The sequence below is a fragment of the Gopherus flavomarginatus genome, chromosome 5 (genome assembly GCF_025201925.1).
Source record: "Gopherus flavomarginatus isolate rGopFla2 chromosome 5, rGopFla2.mat.asm, whole genome shotgun sequence".
In the NCBI taxonomy this organism is placed as follows: Eukaryota; Metazoa; Chordata; order Testudines; family Testudinidae; genus Gopherus; species Gopherus flavomarginatus.
The window spans coordinates 15,058,038-15,066,740 of record NC_066621.1 but is presented as its reverse complement, the minus strand read 5'-3'; the positions used below and the strand labels follow the sequence as shown (position 1 = coordinate 15,066,740).

Below are 8,703 nucleotides of genomic sequence, written 5' to 3'. Positions count from 1 at the left end.
CCTTGACCTGTTTATCACAGAGACACTTCAGAGATAAGAAGCCTGCAAAATTCCAAACTAGGCAGGGACTTTTCTTTCTTTCACTGCTCAGCAGCCTGCTTCCCAAGAAGCAGAGGGGGGAGACCAGCATGTGTGTGGTGGGGGCGCAAACACAGGACAGACAGCATCAGTGAGAGGGACTTTGAGATCCCAGACATCGTAGAATCCCCTCCGCTCCCCTCCCCGCCCGCTTGGGCAAGCTTAGTAAAAAAAAAAGAACTGGTACCAAGGATAACATGCTTTGCATTCCATTGCTGTCTCCAGGGGAATTTTGACTGATTTACAAGAAAAATGCTCCGCTACCCCGGAGGTCAAAGTATCTGAAGGAAAAATTTCCTAGCGGAAAGGCTTAATGGAGTCAGAACTGAGCCACAGTCAGCATCCAGGTCTGGGGCAGTCTCATCTCACCTGGTATGGCCTTGGCCGAACAAATCCCCAAGGGAGGGAATGACACTAGCTAGGTCTGTCCTGGGATGCTGCAAAAGCAACCTGGCTGGTGTGTGTGTGTTAGAGGGGAGACTTATTTCTGTGGGGAAGGAGAGGAGGAAACAGACAGGTGTGCAATGGAAAACAGAGCAGCAAATGGGAGAGAGCCGGTGAGAGGCAAAGCCAAGTACAGCTCTCCCTGTCAGTAAAGGCTACGGGCTGGGGTGCATTGGCCCTTTGGCCAGTGCAATCAGCACAACAGGTGCTGAGCAGCAACAGATGCTGCCTCTGAGATGCTGAGCCAGCAGGTTTGCTGGGAAGAAGCCTTGTGATTAAGATCCTAGTGATGTCAGCTGATCTGGGTTCAGTCCCTGGCTATTGACCTGTTCTCTGACCTTGGGCCAGTCACTTAAGGTACAAGCCTGTGGACCCGGCAGCAAGTGTCAGAGCCCAGCTGTACAGGCTCATGGGGCTCACGCTATGGCAGATGTTCTGGCTCTGGAGCTGCAGCTGGGGGTGTTCTCAGAGCCCGAGCTGAAACATCTACCTGGCTAGTTTTAGCGCAAGCCCCACGAGCGCAAGTCTGTATCCCTGGACTCTGAGACTCATTGCTGAAGATTTGTTTTTTGGCTGTATAGCTGTACCCTCAGTCTCTCTAGGCCTCAGATACCCTTCTGCAAAATAGAGATAATCTTTCCTTTGTCTGATTAGATCGCAAACACTTCAGGGCAGGGACTGTCTCCTCAGACAAGTCTGTGCAGCACCTAGCACACTGAGGTCCCCAGGTGGTGTCGGAATGTAAATGAAGCTAATCAGTTGTTGCTAGCTGCACTCCACTGCAGAGCAGTCTCCAGTGTAAGGAATGGTACAGCCAGCCAGAGGGAGAGCCCTCTGCTGTGTGGTTCAGCACATGGCTACCAGCCAGGCACATAAAGACTCTGAATTGACCCAGCCCAGTTCTCAGCACACAGGCAGCCACTTCACAACAATCACCACGGCTGGCTCTGCTTGGTGGTGGGTTCAGGAAAGGGGCCAAAGGACTGAATGGGCCTTGGAGCCTGGGCTCACCTCTCAGCCCTGTAGGTGGTCCCTCCAGGTCAGGGGTGAGATGCTTGCACAAGTGTATGTGATGAAGCTGCTGTTGCCAAGGCTGGAGAAAGAGAAGCTTTCAAGGGTCTGATCTAACAGCCATGGAGCAGGACTTTGGTCCCCTGAGCTGTCATTGCAACACCTTTCTCCAACATCCAATTCAGGCAGGATACACATGGAAATAGAAGTTTTGCTGCAGCTACCTTTAAACCCTTCTTGGCTTCTTCCTGCTAATTTTGATTGGGGTGGAGATAGGGGGGATCTCCGTGTTTTCCCTTGAGTGATTTCACCTTGATTTTCTGCAATGAGGGAAAGGGATAATAGCCATTAAAAAAGCCCTCTGCATTGAATTCCCCGTTCTGTGAAGTCCGAGGGTTTTATTCTTTCCTCTCCTCCACTCTTCCACCCACACTGATCAATGGTTCACACCTGCACAGTTGGCAAGGGGAATACAAAACAAACCCTGCACAAAGGAAAAGCCCACAGCGTTCCTGCACTCGCCTCTATCACGGAGTCCACATTCCTTTCCAAGGTCAGAGTCGGACACCTGTTTTCTTTTTAGTAGCTTTGGTAGAAATGGAAAGGCTTTTCCATTGCCAGCCCCAAGTGTGAGGAGGAAGAGGAGGAGCAGGAGGGGAGAAGGGGGACCCTCTGGGGTGCCTGAGCACACCGAACCCATTTAATTGTCTGAAGGTTGTTCTAACAGGTATGTGCAAAGCCTACCATAGCAGTACAATGGACAGAACAGATCCGACCACTGGTCCACGGCCCCAATGCAGTCAAACAAGAGCTGGGCTCCACAATTGCACTGGGTGTTGATTGCAGCTGGCATGAGCTGATAAAACCTGTTGAAGCCAAAGGCACTCTGCCCTTGGAGGATCTGGCTCTGCCTGGATGGGATTCTGCTCTCAGGTGCAACTCAATGGAGTTCCACTGGGGTCAAGCCGGGGTGAGTCAGAGGAGAATCAGCACCCAGTGGGGTTACTCCTGATTTACCCTGGGTTACCTGAGATCAGAAAATGCCTCCATAAACTCCACGTCATCTGACTCTCAGTGGTTAAAGCACTAACCACCAGGCCTGTCCTTTAACCACTAGGCCACATGGCCATTCATAGGAGTGTGGTCACAAGCAGTGATTCTCACACTGGCCACAGAATGAAAGAGTTTGAGAACCAAGCAGTTGGGGACACAGGAGGGCTGTCAGGCTTGGATTAGTCCTGTCCGTGCTGTGCCTGCTTTGTAGTTCCATCAGCACGATTCGTTTTCCAGACCATTGCTGTCCATCCGCAGCAATACATTCATACGAAATAAGAATAAATTGTTTTCTCAGTATTGAGTCCATTTCTGGCTACCTGATCAGACTTGAGCGCACCTGGGACATGAAATATCTGAACCACTCCAGCAATCACTCCCTTAGAGTCAGTGACCCCCAATTTGCTTCAGTAAACCCCCTGGCCTAGATCTTTACAAACTCCCTCTTGCTTGAAGGCAGTTTGGGGCTGCTGCCTTTGAATTTATGATGTACAGGCTCATACACACAGTGTGTGCGCACTGCCTTGTTACTTACTGGGTAGCACACTTGTGAGGAAGGTTGAGAGGATCAAAGCAGGGCTTCGCTGTCTAACATAGTTTGGGAAAAATAAAGAACTCGCAGCTAATACAATTGTCGCAGCTTTTCCCAGCTTGATGTGGTTTAGCTGTGTATGCGGTTCCACCTGACTCATTAAAGGATGGGAGGGAATTGGGGATTTGGCTCTCACACACTTCCATACCCAGCCTCTGTTGTGAGCATGGAGGGGACTAATGCTTTCATCTCTCTCGCCAAGGCAGATGCTCATGATTACAGAAGGGCTTTTCGCCGCATTAACTGGGACCATCGCTAATTCTCTGAGTGGATCTGCCAGCACAAAAGGCATGTCAGAGCGCATCAGCCATGTGTGTCTTAGCACAGCGAAACAGGAGCTCCTGTGACTCTGCGTTTTGAAAAGGCAGATGCCTGCGCGTGCCGGCTGTTAGAAAAGCACTGTCCTTCTGCCATCGGGAAAAGCTTAACCCCCTCACATCCAACCCCCAGGACCAAATGCTGCTTTTCCCTGCAGGGGAAGGGAAGATCACACTTGCCAGGGAACTGTGCCAGGCATATTAACATGGATAGATGGAGTACCAGTGCCCACAGCATAGCCATCCTCCATTGGGTTCCATTTATACACAAGCTTCTGCTAAAGGAGCATATCTTGGAGAAGAACCTGTCTTAGATACTTATCTGCCCCCCCCCTTCACCCTGGTATCTGAATATCTACAGTCTTGAATGAATTTATCCTCACAACACCCTTGGGCCATCACCGCCATTTTACAGGTGGAAAAACTGAGGCACAGAGCAATTATATGACTTGTCTGAGGTCACAGAGGGAGCCTGTGGCAGAGCAGGGGCGCAAACCCAGGTATCCCAAGTCCCAGGCTAATGACTTAACCAGTACACCATCCATCCTTTCTTTTCCACATACTGAACCAAAAACCTTGTAGGGCAATACAGGAAACTCACCTGCTTCTCTGCCAGAGGGATTCTAGCTTGAATGTCAAAGCATTCGGTTGGACGTATCCATTCACCTGGGTGATCATGCTTGGGCACTGCTTGGAGCCATGAGGCCAAATCCTGTAGAATGAATACGTAGGAGGGAGATAGATTGGATCTGTTACTCTCACCACTTATATTGTGTAGCTCTATTGACTACACTTGATACATACCCATGTATATGAGATGGGAAATCAGGTCCTTTCTGCTTACTGGACCTGAGCCTCCTTCCAGTTATACCAGTGTAAATCAGGAATAAATCCTGTGACACTGACAGAATCACACTGGTGGAAGACGAGAATCAGGTCTATGGTGTGGGGGAGATTTGAACTAACCCTCTTAAAGCAAGGCTCTATGTGGCTACCACACAATGTTTCATAAGAGTCTCAGTTCACCCAGGTGCATTGCTAGGGGGAAAGGAAATGAAGCTAGGTTTGCCCAGAAGGGAAATGTCCAGGCACAATGCCGAGATCCATGTGTGAATCAGGTCTGCAGGCAGAGGAAGGAAAGGAGACAGGAGCATGTTCTGCTTGCTGGGGAAGTGATGAGAAGTGGATACGTCATCGTCATGTTGCTCTCATGCTCTGTTCCAGCCCTTTCTTAAATGTGTCAGTGCTTTGTTTCTAATCCCGTGTGCTCAGAGATGCAAAGGTGGGTGGCAACACAGGAATTTGGGCAAGGAAGATAGCAGACATGCCCTGGGTCTTCCCCTGTGAGCTCAACACCCTGTGTGGGCTGCTTCTGCATTGCAACATCCATTCATTCAGAGTCACACAGTTAAACCCCTGTGCAAGGCTTAGGAGATAAGGAAAGCAGAAGCAGCCCCATTGCTGGGATAAGAGAAGTAGATAGGGGAAGCCCTGGAGAAAGGAAACTGGCTCATGGGGGTCCTCTGCTGTAATCAGCTAGTGGCTCTACTTACCATGTAAACTTGTTCTTCACCATCATGTAGGAGCATCAGTGTCCCTGAAGGGTGATAGCCAGTTCATGTCCCTTGGTGCTGGCCACACCAGCAAAGCCTAGGGAGAGAGAGATTTTAAATCTAGAAGAAATCAATATGGTCATTCTAGGCTGACCTCCTGCATAACATAGGCTAGGTAATCCCACCCACTAATTTCTGCCTCAAGCCCATGACTTCTATTTGAGCGACAGCATATCTTTTAGAATGAAATCCAGTCTTGATTTAAAAACTTCAAATGATGGCACATCCATCACATCGTTAAGTCAAGTCCCAGGGGTTCCAGTAGTTAATTACCCTCACTGTTGAGAGAAATTGCTGTATGAGAGCAGTGCTTTGACACAGAATTGTCTGGCCTGCTCACAACTGGCTCAGCCTTGGGTGATGGGACATCTTGATTAAATCAAACGCCAAAAAAGGACACTGGAGGAGAGAGTCTCCACTTTAAAATCTAGTCGTGGAAAATGCATTAGCAGAAGTGGCTTGTCCAGGAGAACAACACAGGAATCATGTCACCCACCCTCATGGAGTCACACTGAATGACATCAGTCCTTGGCTATTTGCAACATGCGGCATCTTAGTTTCATACGGAAAGTGCTTGTGTTTTTCTGTGGTCTAATGCAAACCGAGAGGAGGATGAGCAGCCCCAGCTTGCCCCCTTTTAAAAGAGTGATCAGTGCAGGGAGTGTTTCTCATGCCACAGCAGGTTGTGGAACTCTGCCAGGGAGCTTGTCAGCACTGTCTGTGCCCAGCGAAGAATGTCGTTTGTTTATTTATTCAAATGTCTAAAATAATGTTGGAATCTCAAGTCTCTGACCTCACATGCAGCACCTAAAAACAACTCTATGGAAAATTACAATGGCCCCATGCCAGCAAAGATCTTCCCCAGACATCTGTCTCTGAACCTGCTGCACACCTCGCCCCACCCTGAGAAGCAGACATGAGCCAGGCAGCGCGCATTGACAGATCCGTCAGAGCCAGCTCAGGCACCCAGAAGGAGGATGGTCCAGAGCTGAGGCCTTTACTGATAACCATTTATCCTCTATGGAGACTGCTTTGCAAATCCAGTTATTGTATTTAGTGTTCAGCACCTGAAGTGATGGGAGCTCTGGGGTGGATTAGATAGATACATAGGTAAGATTATCAGCAGCCCCTTCCCACTTGAAAAAGAGGCTACTGGCTCACATGCTTTTGGAAAGATCCCTTTGGAAATGGTTTCTGCCAGTAGAACACCTTGCTTGGCTTTGTAGGGACTGACGGTACAGTGGGGCAAGACCAGTGAAGCAACGTCCATAGCCAGTTGCATGAGTCAGAGTAAAGCTCAAAAATGAAACCACGGGGGATCTGGTTCCTGTTATTTCTCCCGACCAATTTAATAATTTAGTTGCACATTTAAAAATAAACTTGAGTCTGGAGGGGGAGTGGGGCAAAAAAACACTTGTAGGAGAAAAGGAAAAGGAATTTAATTAAGGGCAATGCCGGGAATGTCTCTGCCACAATCGAGATAAGGAGGATCAATTGCTTCTTCCTGGGATCAAAGGAAATTACTAGCAGGGCGAGAATTGTTATTGTCAGGAGGGTACAAAGTACGAGGAAGAGAGGGAGGGAAAGTCAAAGAGAGGAATAGAGAGGGGGATGGAGTTCACAAGTGAAAGCGAGGAAAGACAGCTAGATAAGATTAGAAAAAGAATTGCTCATGCAGCTTCGTTAGCTCCACCAGGACTTGTTTATAATGTGCCAAGCTGACTGCAGGGTGTGCTGGAGTGTATGGGCACAAGGCTGTCTCCTGCTACCCATCATCACCCAGTTTCTGGCTGTCCCTCTCTTTTACAGTGAAGGCAACAGACTGATGTGTGGAAGCATGGGAGGGAAAGGCCCCTCAGGCAGCAGGCCTTGCCTATATTCAGAATTCACCAGCTGGATCTGTTTAATAACCAATTTAGCTCAACTGATGCAAAACAGTGGGAACACCCATAATACAGTTGAAATCTGGCTTAGATTAATGGATTTTAAGGCCTGAAGGAGCCTGGATAATTACTTAGTCTGACCTTATCTACACACAAAGTTGCACCGATTTAACTCAAAGTGGGATTTTAAACGGCTTAGTTAAATGCATGCAAGTGTGTGTGTCTCTCTCTTAAATTGCTTTAGGTTATGTCGTTTAGACTTAAGCTAAACCAATTTAAGACACTCTTGAAGTGTTTCTAACTAATTCAGTTTCCAATAAGGTTGCCAGTTTTGGTTGGACGTATCCCTGGAGGTCTCACCACATGACATAATCTTTAATTAAAGATTAATTTTTAATTCCTGGAGACTTCAGGACAATCCTGGAGGGCTGGCAATCCTAGTTTCCAAGCCAATTGAGTTAAAACAGTGCAAAAATCTATGTGTAAACATGACTTAAATTGCTTACTTAGCAAATTACTTGAAATCAACATAAACCTGGGTTAAATTGAATTAAGAATCTCCACATTTTGTTATGCTCCATTTTAACTAAATCAGTTTAAAACCTTTCAGAACTGGTTCATCTTTGAATGTTGACAAGGCCTTGTTTTGACATCAGACAATGTAATCTGAGATTGATGCCAGCAGAGCTTTGCTGATTTACTCCCAGGTGCAGTCTGACTCAATAATGCATTCTGGGAAAGATGTTTGTGGGTTCCGACGCTGGAGATGTACATGGCTTCCATGAAAGGGTTAATTTGGAAATCCTAATGTTAGGAAGTTGCTAGAATCTGAATCTGGAGCTGCTAGACTGCTCCCTGCATTCAGTGGTGGTATCTGCCCCTCCTTGTCAGGAACTGATTGCAAGAAGCACTGGTGTGAAGCTAGAAGAGGTGCGTACTACATTGTAGACTATGAAGTCTAGTGGTCTATGAAACAGTCTTCAAAGGGAAGAGGTGGAAGCACCTTTGCTTGGGACCTTTAGAACTAGATGGAACAAAGCACTAGGAAGAGAAGTCTAGGGGACAACCCTGAACTACTGTCCTTTTGAATGTCTAGCAGAACTTCAGGCTGGTGAAGGTCTGGGGAAGGTTCTAAGCAGAAGCTCTACAATGAAGCAGAGACAGAAGGGAGTTAGGGATAATCCTGAGCTGTTTATTCAAACAAAGATCATTGTTCACTGTTAGATGGAGGTGACTCAAGTGGGGATGAATCACTTGATGATTACCTATTGTTCATTACCTCTGGGGCACCTGGCATTGGCCACTCTCTGAAGACAGGATACTGGGCTAGATGGACCTTAGGTCTGATCCAGTATGGCCATTCTTATGTTCTCTCTGTGGTTCTTTACCATTGCCATAAGGCAGTTACCCAACAGGCTTTTACATGGTTGTGCAAAGCAAGTGGGCCCCCCTTTCTGTCTGCTGGGGAGATTGGCAAATCCTTGGGGAAGTTGCTGATCAGACAGCTCCATCGTTCCAAAGGGTACTTGGGTTTCAAGACACCCAACCTGTCAGGGAGGAACTGGTGCTTTCTCTGAGTGAGTTGGAGATGTCACTTCTCAGACCTGTTCAGACATGGCAGTACTCAAGAGGCAGTGCTCCCTGCTAAATGGAAACGCCGTTCTGGGAAAGTGGACCAAGTCCAAACCCAAACGTGATCACAAATGGTGCAA

The 8,703-nt window shown here is 47.8% G+C and overlaps 1 long non-coding RNA gene across 1 annotated transcript; it reads right to left on the bottom strand.

Annotated features, from left to right (window-relative positions):
• Nucleotides 1-1,793: 1,793 nt before the first annotated feature.
• On the bottom strand, nucleotides 1,794-5,123 carry LOC127052217 (uncharacterized). Its single transcript, XR_007774702.1, has 3 exons — nucleotides 5,049-5,123; nucleotides 4,097-4,207; nucleotides 1,794-1,853 (listed from the first exon to the last, which is right to left on the bottom strand). It is a non-coding gene; the product is annotated as an uncharacterized LOC127052217 (long non-coding RNA).
• Between the last annotated feature and the right edge of the window lie 3,580 nt (nucleotides 5,124-8,703).